The sequence below is a fragment of the Xylocopa sonorina genome, chromosome 4 (assembly GCF_050948175.1).
Source record: "Xylocopa sonorina isolate GNS202 chromosome 4, iyXylSono1_principal, whole genome shotgun sequence".
Taxonomy (NCBI): domain Eukaryota; kingdom Metazoa; phylum Arthropoda; class Insecta; order Hymenoptera; family Apidae; genus Xylocopa; species Xylocopa sonorina.
The window spans coordinates 7,904,234-7,923,198 of NC_135196.1; the positions used below are offsets into that span (position 1 = coordinate 7,904,234).

Below are 18,965 nucleotides of genomic sequence, written 5' to 3' on the forward strand. Positions count from 1 at the left end.
ATGTAGGAACATCGTCCCCAGCAAAATTTTTAACGCTCTAAAAACGTGACAAGATGACGGGATAATGGTCGACGATGTTTTACGGTTTGTGACGGTCCTGATCGGTCGACGCACGATGTTGTTCCTCAAGAGCGCGTCCGCCATATCGTAGCTGCTCTAACTCTACCTAAAGATATTGTTATTGTTAACACTCTTCTTCTTATTAACTTTTACCATTAAAAGGAATTTAAACGAAAAGAAAAAAAAATCACGATATACATTTTAACTTTTTAAACTTTTCACGTGTAAAAAGGGAGAAAAGCGAAAAAAAGAGATATGCAAGTGACTGAGGATGCTTTTAAAAGAATCTGCCAAGTTTTAAACGAGACTAAACGAGAGAAAACGAAAAAAAAAAGAAAGAAAATGAATGAACAAAATGATAGGTAATCCACGTAAACGATGGCTTTAAATCTTCCAATCTTGTTTTTAGTCCGTGATATGTACGCGAGCGAGAATGTCGTAACGTTGTAACCAGCGATGGCGCGCGAACACGCGGAGAGAACGGAGAACGAAAGGGCGAAACGGCGGGAATCCGACGGAAAGGTGTACATTTTTCGTTTGACGTTCGGCATTCGAGGAGGTTCGTTTGATTTTAAGCTTACGAGAGGATCGTCTGTCCTTTACGCGTGTGTGTCTTGTGTTTCCTCCGCTCTCCCCTTTTCCAACCCCTTCTACGCACCCTGAATCCATCGAAAATGAAACTGTGTAACGCGCTGTTCAAACGACAAACGTTCCGGCCACACACCATTCGTTCATTTCACAGACAAGAATTGCGTATCGATAGGCGACAAAAAAAAAAAAAAGAAAAAGAAAAAAAGACGTATGGCCAGGGGCACCGTTATATAATATCTACAATTCGAAAACCACCCGTCGAACACAGATGAAAACTGCACACGAGGGATCGATTTTCGTTTCCCCGGCCACATTATTATTCTTTCGAGAGGGATATTTTTAATATATTTCATTGACCACATCACTATCGACAGTGAGAGAAAACGAAGAAAGTAGAACCAGTACTTTGCCATCGAACGTTCGACGCGTTTCGCGTGTGTTTATTTTTTTCGAAATCACGAACAGCACACAGATATTTGCGGCCCGTGGGTATACTTCTTTTACGATCATAGAAGAACACACGATTTTGTGGACTCTGAGTAAACGGCCCCCCGGTCGATGCGAGACAGTAACGGGAGATGAACGAGAGATAGAGCGAATAAAACGAACGTAATCCTAGAAATCTATAATTAACTATTGTACTAACTAAGATCGTAGACGGTTCGAATCTTAAACTAAGTTCATTTAAGGTGTAAAACTGTTATATATGAATTCCGACCACAGGTTCGGGGCATGAGTCGAATGCCGCAAAAAAAATTAGCAGACATATCATTTAAGACAATACACTTGTTACAGAAACTAAGTTTCTACTAATGTAATTCTTATTATATGTATGTAATCTAACTCTTAATCAGACTTAGGAGATTCGAGGTGAAACGTGACGTAATTAGCGGTAAAGAAGAGACGCGAGCGTTCGAGTAATAACCATTGGAAATCGAGTCGTTTAAATCCAGAGAATATTATGAAAATATAATTTAACCTATCTCCAGATTAACAATTTTCTTTCTGATTACGTTACGATATATCGATGTACTTAGTCATCGAACGTTACTGACGTAACTTAATTAAATGTGTTTTTAGAGTCTCGAGGGTTAATGATTCTTATCGAGTGTATCTATGGATACAGACATGTATATATATTTAACAAAAAAACGAAATAACGATATATCTACGATTGCTTACACTTTACTTAACCTTCTCGGAGAAAATTCTGTACTTAGAGCCGATTCTGTACTTAAAGCCCACGACGCAAAGCTTTAAAGCTTCCGAGGCTCTGGATTTGAAGCAAAATGGTGAGCGTGAGATGCACCGCTGGAGGCTGTTTACTCAGAACTTAGGGAAAGGCACGATAAAACGAAGCAATGAAACAGTAACGAAGATATGCATGAATTGTACAAACGAGTCCCTCCACGTCACAAAAAAAAGAATGATATATATATATCTATATGGAGAATATATATATAACAAAAAAAAAAAATGATAAATATGTGATGTATTTAAATGGTATGTGGTATATGGTATTACATATTTGTACATATGCGGACCCGTGCCATCAACTAGTGAGTTGTACCGATATTGTACTGCCATTAGTCGAATTAGCGGATAACATCGAGTTGAATGGAGAGAAATTAACGGCGGAACGGATTACGTTCTCGGGATGAAATTTTTGTTTCGCCAATGGAAAAATGAAAAAAAAAATGGAAAAAAGGAGAAAAAGACCGCGCGGGTGAACGAAACGCGCAGCGGATTCGAATTCGTAGATTAATTTTAATTCTATCCCGTACCGGGCGAAATTGGTTTCCAGCGAGCGTTTCGTTTAAGGACGCTGCGAAACGTAATTTAGTTTTAATAGAACACGAAATCGTTGGCCGTTTATTTAAATGTCGTTTCAGTTGTTATCGATACCTACCTAAGCTTGTTCCCAAAAAAAAAAACAAAAAGAAGAAAAAAAGTTGATTAAACGTGTCCGAATTCGTTGGTCACACGCTAGTTTAATGCTTCGAAGCTTCGACGAAATTGAGAAGGTACAAGATTGTTTATCGACGTGTTAATAGATTACGTTTTTAGCCAATGGTGAAGCGTTAAGAAGAGCGAGGCGACGCGAGGTGTCCACGGTTCTGTCGTTACCATTGTTTATCGTAAATTTGATTAATTTTTAAACGTTCTATCAGACGAAGATGCCATCGTAGATTATTTATTGTACTTAATGTCACGCCATGACTCGTGTGTTGCGAAAACGAGGGGAAAGAGGGAAGAAACGAGGGAATCGTCTTGGTAATCGAATCGAAGCAATGGTGAGGTTTACGTTGCGAAATATATTGGTACAACTCGGCGAAGAAAGTGTAGCGTGGTTATACACCTGAGGAATGTGCTCAAAATACTGTATTAAAGAGAAAAAAAGTCTAGTAAATGATCATCAACGTTTATGCAAGAAAAAAAAAACTACTCTTAAACAAGTGAAAAGTTATTTATTGGATTATATTGATATCGTAATCTATTGTCCTCTTACCTATTACCTACTTTAATGTCTATCTCTATACGCCAGCATGGTTCTTTATACTCTTCTATTTGATGTTAATACTATTCTCTATTATAACTTTTACTACGGCGGTGAAACAAACGAGAAATGTATTGTTAATAGTGTTTTTAAATGTATTCGAAGCATGGTCAGCTGTAGGGGAGCCACGGACAACGTAATGTCGCGTTTCACATGAGAACTGATCGGTTCGATTCGAAGCAATCGAGGAAAACAACTCAAGAAAAACAAACGGAAATAAAGATGAAAAATTTGTAAAACGCGAAACATTGTGAATCTTTCGGATCTCGTTCGCACAAAACCGTCATGATTTCTCTGTCTTCTACCCCCCAGTGACTTGTAACATTAAGATTCATTCGAATTTCGAATCCAAAACTATCCGATTACGTTCACGCTCGATACGAACTATGATTGAAGGAAATCCTTGTTCCGGACAATTCTTAAATACGTTACCGGTTCCGCTGCCGCAGAACGCGACGCAGCCACGGTCCAGAGTATTCATGTGACACGGACATTTTCGATCGCAACGGTTAATTATCGCAATAATTACGATAGAGTGAAAGAAGTAAACGTGTGCTCGGTAGCAATATCGGCGCTGGACGCGTGTCCGCGCTGTCGTTGTTTTTTCCACTTCTATGCTCAACTAGTTTTTACCTGTAAGCGTAGCCTGTATACATTTAAAGAGTATCCTCGTCTTTTAAACGCGAACCAACAAGGGAAAAAGAAATGTAACGAACGAGAAGGAAACGAAAACGCTGTTCTCTATCCGTGCTCTTCTATTGTCATTTTGCTCAAATGAACAAACAAAAAAAAGGAAAAAAAAAGAAAAGAAACACTCGCGGGAAAAGGCCCCCCCCCCCCCCCCCCCGTGACCCTCCGACGAAACGAAGAAAAATTGTGCAATGATATCGCTCAAAATGTTGGTGCCATATAAGCAATATGGACAATATATTATTAATTGTGTTAGATGACGTGTGCGCTAACTACAGCTGGCCGAGTGAGAGGTTCCGTTTTAACGAACCCGAGGACGAATCGCCGCGCGGTTGTCCCTCGTGAGCGGCCATCTCGCCACCCTCTGCTTTGGACATTCAAATAAATGTGCGACTTACTTCCAGCTGTTGTGATTCTCATCGAATTTCTCGTCAACGCAATTGGCTACTCGAACCGCTTATAATTCTGTAGCGTCTCCGATTCTACGAATTCCACTCTCCGTTTGTCGCCATTGCGTGGTACTTTCCGGTAGCTTAAAAAACTTGTGTGCTAAGCGAGCAGCTCACGAGGAACGATCGCGTGGCGAGGCTTTTCCGCACACTTACTTACACACAGTTCAGTCAATTTGAAGCGCGATGTGGCGTCGAGTCGCGGACGAAAACTGGTGTCGAGAGATCGACAGGCCTATCAAACGGGCCCTCCTCGCGGTCCACGAGGAGGGTGTGAACGAAGGACCCCAAATAGGAGGCCTCGAAACCCCCGGAACGAGCGGCTCGACCACATTGCACTTCGTCCAAGGCGGCACAAACGTCGTTGCTGGTCCTCTGGAGTTCGACACGTGGGCGCACGTGATTCTTGTTGAAGAGTTTCCGAATCGGAAATCGCGTGAGGGGATGGGGACGCACAGGAGCCGAGGGCGTGGGCGACGATTGATTTTGTCCAATTACACGGGCTCGTGAAAATTTCGATTAATCACTGTGTTAGTACCTCTCTTTAGTCCGCGTCGCTAGCCACGATGTAAATCCGCTTGCTTTCGTCACTTTAACGAAGTTTTAACGAGGTCTTCGACCGAGGTGCTCTATCGGTGTTCCTGCGTGATATACGTCGACGCGAGCGTTTAGAAGCCGACAGCGGGCCGGTGACAAGAACAAATTTTATGTCGCGTGCGCGCCCGTGTGCGATTACGAAGGGCAGTCGACGAGAATCAAAGAGCTCAAGGCCCGGCGAAAGCATGGGGTGAATGGTAAACCGGCGACGACGAGGGTGAAAAACGGGGATGAAGTGGTGTAATACGTTCGCTTAGCCGGGGCGATGAGCGTCTGCGCATCAGTATTACGTTCGAAAAAGCGATACTAATATACATTGGTCTAGTGATTATACATTTTATTTAATATACATATATATATATATATTATATATTTACATATTGAATATGAAAAAGCGATATTATTATTAATTATTAATTATTATATACATAGATATGTGTGGGGGTGTGTATGTATTTATATGGATATATGCATACGGGTGCATATCTGTATACGTATAATTACATATACGAGCGATTATTATGTGCAGGCGGTGAGAAGCGACGACGCGCTTCGCGATTGTTCGCGGTTTGAATCTCGATGTTGTTTGTTCGAATGAAAACTGGAGGTTGAGGAGAGTGGCGGGTAGGAACAGCCCACGTTTCGAAATCGATGGGGCTTCGTTACCGCGGTGAATTAAAGGGATACAAGGGTAGAAGGGATGTTGGAAACGAGGCGATCACTTGCGTCTTTAGATATTTAGTTCTTCAGCTGCGAATGCGGAACTTTTAACTTGTATCGTCGGAAACGCGCGACCGATCTTTGGGTTATGAGACGACTTCTCGCGTTCGTAATCATCCACGTTGAATTTTTCTGCTGAAATGTGGGTATATTATTCAATTTTCAAGATATTTTCGTATTTCATCGAACGTCGATCGATTTTCGTAACTCAATCTCATCGAAACGTTGGTCGATTTCTTTCATGTTACAATCGCCAAAGTTCTTTGATAAATTCTGCGCGAAGTCATTGGATTTCCAATTAAATTTGAATTAATCACGGATCAACGAATCGCGAGAGGAAGTCGATAATTTTCTGACCAACAATCTTGGCGTTTGTCCTTTCGTTACGATTGAAAACTACCGGAAACCCTGGCTCACGAGTGCACGAGAGTATTAAAAATGTAACGAGCGAACAACGCTATCGCAAGAAATGGAAACGAGCGTGAAACGGACAGAAGGAAAGATGTTTTAATACTCAGATGTAATGTATAATCCAACCATCGTTTATAAATGGATATATATGATGAACAGTGGATGCATATACAGTGTACGTATATAAATGTAAATACACGCGTGTGTTTATAAGTTTACACGTACACGTATATGCACGGCGATATATATTATATAAATATATATACACATATGGAATATTTTCTTCTATTGATATTGTGAGTGATTGCTGCGTGTTATTTCCATCATACGCTGCAAAGCACCCCGCAATCGATGTCGGGACGCGAAACGAACGATTTTAGCCTGTACTCTCTATTACTAGTTTATTACTAATAGTTTAGCTGGTAATATACGAATCGATGTGATGTAGCGTTAAATGGAATTTCGTTTGAACGTACAGTTACGAGAGGATAAGCTAACCACTGTTCATGTATCTGTTTCTAAACTTTCGTACGAGGAAAACGAGGCACAAATGTGTATGTAAATAATAGAATTTCTTATGTAGCGTAAATCTTCTTTAATGCCACGATTCGCTACCACTGTTTTTTGGTTGTGACATTTAAAGTCACCACGAAAGTACTAAAAATTTGTTATTCAATCAGCGAGCTAATTTTTCGTAATTTTCATTGCTTCGAAATCGGTATTTCTCGCAATCGATCTTTCGATCCTCGACTCGAACGCTACGCGAAATTGAATTCGACGGATAAAATGGTCTCCAGTGGTAGAGAATCGTGCCAGTCGACGTCTCGTGTCGTTCGTCCCGCGTACACGCGGAGCGTCTTGCGCAAGCTATCCCAACACCGAGCTATACCAAAAGCAAGCGACTAACACACAAAAGAGATTTAAAAAGAGAATACAAAAAAAAGAGGAAAGACGAAGAAGGAGAATAAAAATATGTATGATGTGTAAGCCAAGTGCCTTGTGTTCTGGTAACTAATCGTTGACTTTTAAACTACAATATTAGGGGAAGTGAGGAAACGAGAGAACGAGCGAGAGAAAGAGACACAGAGATTAGAGAAAGCGATGGATAAGGGAGATACGAGATCGAGACCTTTTTGGTATTGGTTCGAACGGAGAATAGACCGTGTTCTTCGTCTCGAGGGGAATATTTCTTCTTTCTCTTCTTTTACTAAGTAGTGCTAAGCGCTCGCCGCTGAATTTATACCTGTTACTAAAACATTTCAGGTACGCAGTCACGTTGCAGGCTTAACGACACGTACATTATCTAACACGTAATTTTTCCAACGATTTTGATGATGCTTTTATTAAAAAAAATAATGTTTGTTAACCCTTGGATGCTACTCGACAGACGTGTCTATTTATTTTATATTTTAAATGTAAATTTTTCATGACATCCTCCTGTTTGATTATTTCGACGTGAATGGGTAGATTTAGAGAATAAAACGTTGTGCCAAAGCATGGTGGTATTACCACTGTGCACTTAATAAGTTTACTTAATAACTTGACATTTTTTACGCGTAACGAACAGGAACGTTCGTTTTATAATAATTGCTCATTTTCTCTGTACTTCCACTGCCTAAAAAAAAGTAATTGATCTCAAATCTATGAATAATGATGTGTCGTTAATTCTGCAGCCTATTCGTCCTCTATTTCGATGTTAGTTGGACTATATAATATATTATAATAGTTACGCTCGAGTAGACAGAGATGAAGATTGATTGTAAACGTTATTAAGTTAATGATGATGCTCGATGAGATCAGCTTGAAAGCGAAAATGGTGCTACATACATTTTATTTATATTCACTTTTAATTTCACTGAAGGTTCAAGTGGTGCTTTGAAGAAAAATTGTTAGAAGGTTTAAAATCGCCTATCTATCAAATTGATAAAAGTAGATTCCTTTAATCAACTGCATTGTACGTTAAAAATAATTATCGTTTGCGTACTCTCTCTGCCTTATTCTCTTGTTTTATAGTATTTAATTATATACAAGCCTTCAAGTTGATTCATCTTGCACAGAATTTCATTTCTATTACTCTGTACTATCCTCTCGCCAATTAATTAACACTTTGGATTTGATGATGACTCTATCAAGAATAAATTTATTACAATACCTACTGCATTATACTAGCACTCTAATAATTGAATTACTTATCACAACCACTATGCCCTAAATTATCGATTGAAGTAAAAAAAAGTTCTTCATCTTAAAGAATTCGAATGTTTAAAAAGGAAAGAATATCGTCATCGTCAGAGTCAAGGTGTTGACCGCGAAGAACCTCAAAAATTTCATTTATACCATATATACGTACACTGCACCGCGTTATGCAGCACCGTTACAAGGGTAGCTCGAAGTTTCAGCCATTGCACATTTCCGGAAGCCTCAAGCAACCCCTCGATTAGCTATTCCCACCCTTGTAGCGGTAGCAAGCGGTCGGTAGACCGCGTGCGTTCTCACGAAAGTTGGCCAGAAGCGAGGCGAGCGTCCGATATCGCGTTCGAAGAGCTGAAGCGAAGAGAACGGGATGTTGAGGAGAGTTGACGGAATGACACCCCTGCCGCAGTGCACTATTGGGCACCCCCACCCCGAATTCCCTCGTTAGCAAAAAAAAAAAAAAGGAAACCAAATAAACCGAACATTCAAAGAAAAAATAGGTACACTTTCATTTGTAGGCGGGAATCGTTTGGTGTTGCGATAGACGGCAAAAAGAGAAAAAGTGTTAGAGCAGAATGAGGTGCGAGTGAGATGTGTCTTTGTGTGTGCGTGTGTGCACGCGTGCTAGGTTTGCAAAGTACGCGAGGAATGTATGGAAGTCGTTTCTTTCCGACGAGTCTACACTTTAACGTATAATCACTCAACTATGACGAGGAACGAAACACATTAGCTATGTCTAAAAGGAATTGATGTACATAGTAGATCTCGGTAGATAGCAAATGTGTCGTGGCCGAGGGAGTTCTGCATTCATGACGCACTGAGTGCAATCGCGTGCACCGTGGTGTGCTCTTTATTTTTCGACCTCCGTATTTTTTCCACCTCAGCCCGTAAAATTGTTCTAATTCGTGAGAAGATCTCGTAAATGAACGACATGGCTCGATTGGTTAACGAAACGCACCCCAAGGAACCTGAAATTTTATGTGGACATCTTACAAGTGCAGCCACTAACCCAAATTAATGCCTGCAACTGAATGAACTGAACGCAAGGTTAGGAGAAGCCAAAATAGTCTTCAAAATTATAATTAGAAGTGCTGATTCGATTATATATAGCAAACACTATTATAAATTCAAGAGAGAGACACGAACAATTCTACTGTTTAAATAAATGATTTTACTTAACGAGATTTCACACGCAAAATTTCAAGATCTCTTATTCCATCGAATTCAATATTTTCTAGATTGAAACTATTTTAGCCAGAGAAACGCGTAGTCGTCTATAACTAATTGTAAGGGGAATTTTTTGTAATTAACAAGTAAGAACACAGTCATCGATGACGTTACAGCGAGAGAAGCGTATTTGTTTAACACCTTGTTCGAGTGGAACTCGAGAGCCTCACCGAGGGGTGAAACAGCGATCGGCTGCCTCATGGATGCAATGAATCGGATGAGAAACCCATCAAGCAGACAATCCTCTGTTAGTTAGTCCTTAAATATGGCGTGTCGTATCCCTATGTATGGACGAAGTACGGAAAGTATTAATTCGTAAGGAGCTGATCGTAATTGCGCCTCTTCGTCACGTTTTAGCACCCTCCCCTCATGTGTTTTCTCGCTCTGTAGGTAGAGACACGGGTGTACCTAATTCCTAGGGGAAGCGGATACGAGGCACGGCGCTTTCCACTGGGTGGTCGAACGGGTGCGCGAACACATTAGACGTTTTCTAGCGACAATTTTTCAACGAAATTAGATTCGATTCCTGTTCGTGAATCAAACGAGTGCCAACCATTGAATTTTTCGACGTGCGTTGAAACAGACCTTCGTGTCCGCTTTGTTAGCGCGTTCACTTCGCGAAGAATTTTTCCTCCTCCTATCGAATCTCTCGTAGACACTGGCTCGTTTGTACGTTCCGATATCGCGGAAACGGCACGTTTCCTCGACGATTCCTGTCTCTGACCAGGAGACGAACGTTCGCCAGTCGCGTCGCGCGGTCTTTGTAATTATCTGTACACGTGCACGTGTTTTAGAAGAACTTCGATTTACTCGAGAATATACAATATTTTGTAACATTTACGTTTATTCGTGTAAATTTAAGATTGTAGTTAGAGATCGCCGCATTTAACGGGGCAATGTTAGCCGGTGCGAGGAATATCCGATCGGCGAAGAACGAGGCTCGTTGTTCGAGGGACATCAGCTCGGAACTTTTTCGAAAGTTAGAAACAAACGACTCGATGCTGCTTCTCGTATCTAGTCGTATCCACAAACGATAGATCGATAGTTGTTCTGCGAAACAATTTATTCGTTTCGTTACGTGTAACGGAACGTATAAAGTTGCGTACGAGTATTACGGTTCGCAAAAGAAGAAATTTCATTCGTTGTAACTATTCACGAAGAATCAAAAAATTAACGAACAATAATTAATAATCAAACTGTAAAAGAATATTTACATCATCGACGCCGATCAAAATGTAATGTTAATTTCAACGATCATCAAAATTCGTACAAAATTTCTTTAGCGACACCTCGATACAATTTATTTACACACACAGTTTACGAAAAATCAAAAGTAGGACAAAGTTCGGCTAAAGAGATCGTACGAATATCTTCGCGAGAATAATCGTTTACAGAAGGAGATCTGTGTCCAGTGCGAGAATCGAAACGCTTAACAATAAATACCGTGCCAAATACTGTCGTTGTAATCGATTAAGCGTGAGAAACGCTGTATGCGATCGAAGAGCGAAGAATCTCGAGTGGGTCGACTTGCGAATCTTCCGTTTCTCGAAACGAACCCTCTTCCACTCGTCTCTACGCGCTATCAGTATTTATTAACGAGCAAACGGGGTGCGTCACAGCCTAAAAAACCGGCGAACGTGTAGTATGCAATAATATTCTGTACAAAGAGTCTGGATTTTATGAGTGTCACGAGCAATTGCGCGGAAGGAGAGCCACGAGACGCGATCTGAACCCTCTCGATCCACCCCTTCGAGCACCTCGCAGAACGCTGACTGCCCTCGAGAGGTCGGAACTGTTCGAACAAACTGCGGAAGAATCAAAATTGACAATCACAATCGCGGTCGTTTCTTCGACGCACGAAATAATGAAAAGCACAATTGAAAGGAACGATTAGAAGGCCATTGGGAGCAGTTTTGCAGCTCATCGTTAATTATTTTACTCTCGAGAGCAGTTTCGTGCGTGGAGAACGTGGATCGTTTCGTGCCAGCCGCTATTCTCGGGTCATTGGAAGTCGGTGCATGGATTTACGAGCTATCTTTCACCCTTCCGTCATTCCTTTCTCACTGATCGCGTCTACTTCTTGGTTTGGCGATCGATAGCCACCGAAATGCGCAAGAAGAGTCTTTACTTCTATGATTCGTGTGTCATATTTCAATGGCCTTAGTGTTGTATTTATGTGAACGATATACGTGTATTATACAGTGTGCACAATAATCATGGCTGAAGCTACAAATCAAAATGCACAGATCTTCAGAGACGAACTTCGATGAATTGCGCATACTTTTAGACGACCGTTGCGAAGCGAAAGCGTTGATGAAGGATCAAAATTAACTCGAACGGATCTCAAATCAAACACTTTTTACGAATGGAACGAAAATTGACATGATTTTGAGTCTTCATCGACTGGGTTGTCGGTTTGCGAAAAGTTAAGCGGGAAATCGGGCGTACGCTTTAACCCTCGAACACTGTAATGGATTACGGCTAGAAACTTTCCGTTCTCGAGAATTTTATATGACTTTCTAATGGAAATATACTCTGTGACGTGTCAATTGAAAAGAAATATTAAAAGATTAGTGTATACATTCGATTAGGAGGTACAAACGTAACCGATAACCAATTTACGATGGAATAGAGCGGCTTGTATTCGACACTGTGTTCGAGGGTTAACGAAATAATCAAACGATAGGACTGGACACTTCTTATAAAGTAATTCCGTAAATTTGTCGCGCATTCATTTACTCTCCTTAGCTTTTTGCGTGTACATAGAGCTCTAGCGCGTTTACGAATGCCATTCGTTAGCATTTCTATGATACAAAAGTTTGTAAAGATCGATTAGAGAGTGTTCCGCTTTTCCACCGAATCTTTCTACGCTGTTTTATATTTGAAAAATTGATAGAAGCTATATGGGTCTAAACGTGTAAATCGTAGACGAGAATGCGAGTAAGTCCAGCCCTATTTCTCTGGCTCAGAAATTCTCAACCATCTCGAAACTATGACTTATTATCGCAGACAGTTTAAAACAATTTCAATCCAGCGAAAAATTTTACGAAAATCGTCAGAATTAAATGTAACGTTGGACGAAGAATTGAGAATCGTCGTTCCAGATTTCGATGCCGTGTATGTTACGATTCACAGATGAGAAACGTGAGAATTCGAGGGAATGGTTCAATATCGACTAACCTCTGCCGTGTTATCTTTGTACAGTGTAAAAGAAATTTATGTAGAAAGGATGTAAGATCGTTGGAGGACATTTAACGAACTTCGTTCATCCCTTACGATCCGATAGAAGTGAAGCGCGCGAGATGGTTCGTCGAGAGCAGAGGGTGCGAGGTTGCGAGAATGCGCGAGCTAAGACGACTGACATATCAAAAGACAGAATTCTTCTTGACGAGAAACCACACAGCAATACCATTCCGCTCAATATGGATAATTAGGAAAGTGAAACCTCTAACGATGTTTTAATCGATCGATTTAACAGTATTCGTCACGTTCACGTAGAAGCAGCGGGAAAATTTCGAAATTTTAACGATAAACGAAGAAAAACGAAAAAAAAAAAATATATAAGCCAAGGACCGTCGTCCTTTTTCTTGTTGATAGGTTTAAACGATCATTTCTCGGAATGGCTGCTTCGCATAACAAAACAAATCACATATTCATATTGCGTGATGATTCTAAAGTTTCTAAACGTGCATCGTTCGTACACGATGGATCGATACGAACGCAAACGCCTACGAGCGAATCCTGGAAATGTTGCTTTCCCATAATTTGTTTGCTAGGATCGAGCAGAGGCGAGTCACGACAGAACGCGTTCAATCGCGTTGTAATGTTACTAATCGCGACCGTTTCTCAAGAAACCAAGCATCGCCCTGTCGTCCATTTTGTACCGTGCGAAGTCGAAACGAAGATGTCGTGGTTCGCGGGTACCTTCGACGAGGAAACGGAATAGGATCGGTTAAATAACGCAGGGTGGAGAACCTGAAGTATCGATACGCGAACGTGTTACAAATATACAGTGCGAGATGCGAATAGATGTTTATAAAAAGCGGGAAGAAAGAATCGCCAGGGGTGTGTTGGGAGCGCGAGAGGCTGCGATTCGTCTGCGAGGTTCGAAACGAAGACATCGGATAGGGTTCGCGAGAAATCGAGAAGGAATAATTAATTTTAAAGAGATGTTATAAATTCCATCTGCTCATTACGGCGCGAAGGTACATGACGTACAACAGGTAGAGAAGGCGAGACGACGAAAAGCAAAAAAAGAAAAAGAACAAATGTTTGTAAGATATCGACTAAGTACTGAGAAGTTTCACCTTAAAATAGCGGTACGAAGAAGACAATGTAAATGTGTGAAAGATCTTTTAACCCCTCGATCCCTAACCGTTCCTACCCTACGCCGGAGATATTCTCCTCCGCCTTTCGCAGAATCCTTCCTCGGCATCCTTTTCCTCCCTCTCTACGACGAGTGTATAAAAAAGAAAATATCATGTAAAATTAAAAACACCGGTTAATATAAATATAAATATAAATATTATAAATAAATGAATAAATATATAAATATAAACAAATGAAAATATATATATATATATAAATATATGTATGTATACATGTGTGTATGCGTGTATCTATATATGTATACGTACCTGCACGTATGTATGTATACACATATATGTACATTCTAACAAATGATTGATTGTGAGTCATTTAAATAATTGTTATATGTATTTTCTATATATTATGACAACTAATACAATGATATATATATATACATATATATATATATTAAGATGACATTACGATACTATTGACTAAGTGTAGTTAAACGAAAAAAAAAATTAGACGGGCGGACGCTCACGTTACAGGAAAGAGATGGGGAAAAAATAGGTTGGATTGCTCTAGTCCAATATTTCTATGAGTCTCGCTGATAATGCAAAGGGATAGAAGGAGAAGAAGAAAAAATAGAATAAAAATAACCAAAAAAAAGAAAAACGGGAAAACCGAGGCGGAGAAGGCGGGCCAGCGCGTGCGCGCGACGCGAGGATATTTAAAAAACAGACAAAAACTAGAAAAAATAGAAAACAATAAGAACGAGATACTCGAAACGGGTTCCTTTGCACCATGAACGGAGACGGAGGTATCGTTACACCTTATGAATTAACACGAACGACAAATGAACGGGATAGCACGGTAGTAATTAAAAAGACGACGCGTCTCGTGGTGTCGTTTCGAGTGTGTTCGTTGCGTATTGCAAAAAAAAAAAAGATAAATAAATAACACTGAGTGAAGAAATCAATGTGGAATTTGCAAGAAAAAAAAATGTATTTTCTCACTCCCACTGCGAGGTGTATCGCATCGCTACATCTTATTTGGAACGAAAACCTAAATATTATATTATTATATAAAATCACTGTATAATTGTAACGAAAATTGTTTTTCAAACGATGTGGTATTTTTATTGTAGATATTATTATATAACAAATAAAATCATGATTCATTGTACCGGTCGTTTACTCACTTTTATTGATATATCCATTATTTGTCTGTTTAATTATTTAATTACTTGCTCTTACTTTTAAAGGAACACAATTCACTGTACATAATTTTATTTACAAGGTATAATCTACGGATTTCAATTGACATTAATCACAGATACGTAATGCAACTAACATCTATTTTATACATAGATCCTATATGGATACATGATGTATTATTAAGCTTGTGCGCGATGATATTGTCAATCAGAAATAGAATAGAAGTACCCACATTTTGGGAACTATGATATATACTCTACACGAGTTTATTATAATTTTTATATAAATAATTACTGGACGTTTAACAGCGTGGAAAAATATATTTTACCTAAATGTAAGAAGAAATAAAACAAATGTATTATAGTTACATTAACGAACCCAAGGATTATTTTCCTATAATTAGCGATAACGCCAAACCTTACGTCGCACAAATGATTATCCAAAAATTAAAACGATTCAAACACCTCGTTCCACTTTCTGTTCACTCAAATACTCCCCAATAAATTTTACTCTATTTTTGTCACATATTTATAAATACTTCCTACGCATGTTATCCAACCAGCAACTCGTGAATGAAGAAACTCTGAATGATGCCTTCTAAGAATTTGTTTCGTTCAGAAATATCAATTTTTACTAGAGTGGCCTCCATCTATGCGAGTTATTCCTCGGAAATGATACAATACACATCAATTACTAAAATAAATAACTGGCACAATTGATCCAACGACGGATCAACATACCCGTTATGCATTAATAAATATTGGCAGAACCGCTAATGCAACCTATTGTTTACGATCCCTGAACAATTCAGTCATACACGAGAATCGGCAAATATAGTCGCACAGTCAGAGGGATATCGACGATCTCGACGTCGCTAGATCGAAACAAACGTCCGGTCAACAATCCACCCGTTGCAAATCATCGCAGGAATTGGTGTACATGTTGAATATTAATCCATGCTGGCAGTAGAACGCCTTAGGAACAGCCGTCCGATATTGGCAGTAATAAAATTTGCTGCAGTTGAAGGGATCCCTAAAGTATCCTTCCTTCGTGCAGACGGGGATCAAGGGAACCGTTGGCATCGTTGGGAAATAATGGATAGCAGGATCTAAGGGTGGTAGCCGATCCGGCTTCCTCAGCGTATCATTGATATCGTGTACCTCCACGTAGTTACCGTCTAGCCTGTACGCGAACGACACCGTGCAGAATGTGATAATGAATGCCAGGTTGATATTCGAGAAGTGCATCTGAAAGAACAGGTTACGAGAGCGGGTAGATTAAAGAAAAAAAAAAAGATATGAGAAAATACACCTCTCGTGCTGAAAGCATGCAATTTGACAGATGACATTGAGACACCTGTAATTAACTGCAAGTGGATGTATCGTTCTCGTGATAATTGAACAGAACACTATGTTTTTATAGAAGAAAAGAGACGCTACGAGAGTTTAAAAGGGAAATTATGAATGGAAAATGATGAAAAGTATATTTGTTAGTGTTAGATTTAAATGTATTAGGTACTCACGTTGAAAAATGTCACGCAACTTCACAGATTTCGATGATATTTCTACGCTTGGATCGGTTTCAGTATTTCATAGGACGCGGTATCAGTCGCGATTCACTGACTGCCGTTTACAATGACTAATATCAGACTTATATATGCGGAATCGTTCTATAGATTTTCGTCTATCTCGTTTGGAAACATCATACGTAGAACTATCGTCATGCGAATGATACGGAGAAACGTCTGGTATTTCAATCGCTGACACTCTGGCTGTCAGACTATTTTTCTCCCGCGATCATACGCGATCACTAATAGATCATTTCCAGAAACGTAATTCTGTGACGATCACTTTTATATTTCTAGGTCAAGGTGAAGTTCCTCGTAATTCAATGACGATTGCGATGCACGGTATGTACAGTCAGTCGGGAAAATATGCGAACAACATTATAAATTTAGACTTTCGATATGCAACGAGAAACAGAAATATATAACACGTTATTACGGTGGGTATATATGTAAAAAAATTAAAAAATTATTATTCCACGGTCGAATTACGATATTAGAGAAACATTAGTGTCATTAATTTAAATGATCAAATTAAACTATCGATCTTTTTTTACGAAATTCCAGTGCTTGGTTGGATATTCTATTGACCTCTTTAATAACATATTTGTGAAGCTTTCGTATATCAAACATTATTTTTTGTAAGTAATCAACACTGATTGCCATTCTCACTGCTTTTCAATTTTTCAGTCTATTTTATTATAGACAGATGATCATATCTCTTTAATTTCGCAGCTTACGTTTGCAATACATTCTTTTAACATTACACTTTCGGCACTAATATTCAAATAACATTATGTAATTAATCAACAATCTCTTTGGCGTCTGTACGTCGCATCGTGATATAGTGGCACACATTTTCGTAGCTCGCTATATATTTATCCGAAAGTAGAAATCAGAATTATATTGATGTCGATATACCTTTGCGACTAACTGTATGCATATTCCATCGAGCATACGGAACACTCATTTAGTGATAAGAACGACAGTAACGGCAGTAATAGAGAGAAGATGTGATCAGAAGAAATGTTGGCACAGTTAATCGTTTCACTGCGTCCGGTATTGCGAACAGTTTAAAGTGAATTAGTACGAGGAAAATCCATTTATATACGCAACCGGGTAAAAATAGACCGAGTAAAATCGCTGGCAATGTGAAATGAAAATTTGCCTCAGCGTGATGCCGTCTAGGAAAATAATCGGCTCAGAACTGCCGCTGTGTAACCGTTCTAGATCGCAATATATATATAGTACAGACTTAAAAAAAAAAACAAGGTGCAGATCTGTCACCCGATGTATTTTCGTAGCCCTATTTCCCAGATCTCTAAGGTACCATTACCATTCTCGTGTAGCTCACGGCGTTACCAACGGAGCACAGAATCAAATTGTGGCGCTCGCAGAGTTGAACGTTCAAATTCTAGTATTCTAATAATACAGAAATATGTCACATCAAGTGGAAAGTATCAAACAATTGTGTAAGATTCTAAAATTTTTATCCTAAGTCTGTTTCATATCGGTAGTTATCGTTTTATGCTCGTGGCAGAGAAATTTTTATGTTTTTTTCATTATACACATGCCTAATAGATGTGAAGAAGCAAAAGACAAATAATGGATAAGATAATTTGTAATGATTCATTATGCAATTGCATTCCTGAGTAGAAAATTCTTCTCGTTTTATGAACTCTATTTTGAATTTATATATGATCCGCCTTTTTAAAACATAAATCAGTAATGTACTAACTTTTGTATTATATTTAACATTAAATCTAATTTATTTTGAATATAAATTAAATGCATTAAATTTAGATCATTCGAAACTATTAAACATTCAACATTTCATTAATAACTTTAAAAGTAAATATTAATACCCTTCCGCCTTTTCCGCAGGTCTTACGCAGTTACCACTTCCCCTTTACGTCCGTGCGTCCTACGACAGTGATCGCGAGAGTAACTTCCTGCGAACTTTAAAACGAACTAACACGAAGGTATTTTATTCTTTACATCTTTCTATTCTTCGCGTTTCTCTACTTTCTGTACCATAATATAAGACTAGAATAAACGTGTTATAGATTCGAATAATAATAAACTTGTTTTCATTCGATCTAAACACAGGTGTTGCAGAAATCTTGTGACGTCTTCTCCGGTGTAACTTCGACGGCGTAGGCTCTTTGTCCTCGAGTGTCAGACGCATGTGAAGGTTGAGAGAGGTAAGTGTTACTTTGACTGTTTCTCTAGTAGAAATTGACAGGTTATAGAATGCTTCATTTCGTTTGCTGCGTTCTCGCGTAATCAACCTGTCTTAGTTTCAATTATCATTTATTGATGGTTGATTTAAGAATAAAATTCGATCATATATATGCGCTATTTTTAAGTTAGTAAATATT

General features: G+C 39.2%; 1 long non-coding RNA gene across 1 annotated transcript in view; it reads left to right on the forward strand.

Moving 5' to 3' along the window:
* Positions 1-18,521: 18,521 nt before the first annotated feature.
* Positions 18,522-18,965, forward strand: part of LOC143422636 (uncharacterized) — a 134,988-nt gene continuing 134,544 nt past the window's right edge. The window contains exons 1-2 of the long non-coding RNA XR_013101748.1: positions 18,522-18,566; positions 18,694-18,788. This is a non-coding gene — a long non-coding RNA (uncharacterized LOC143422636). The remainder of the gene's footprint in view (positions 18,567-18,693; positions 18,789-18,965) is intronic.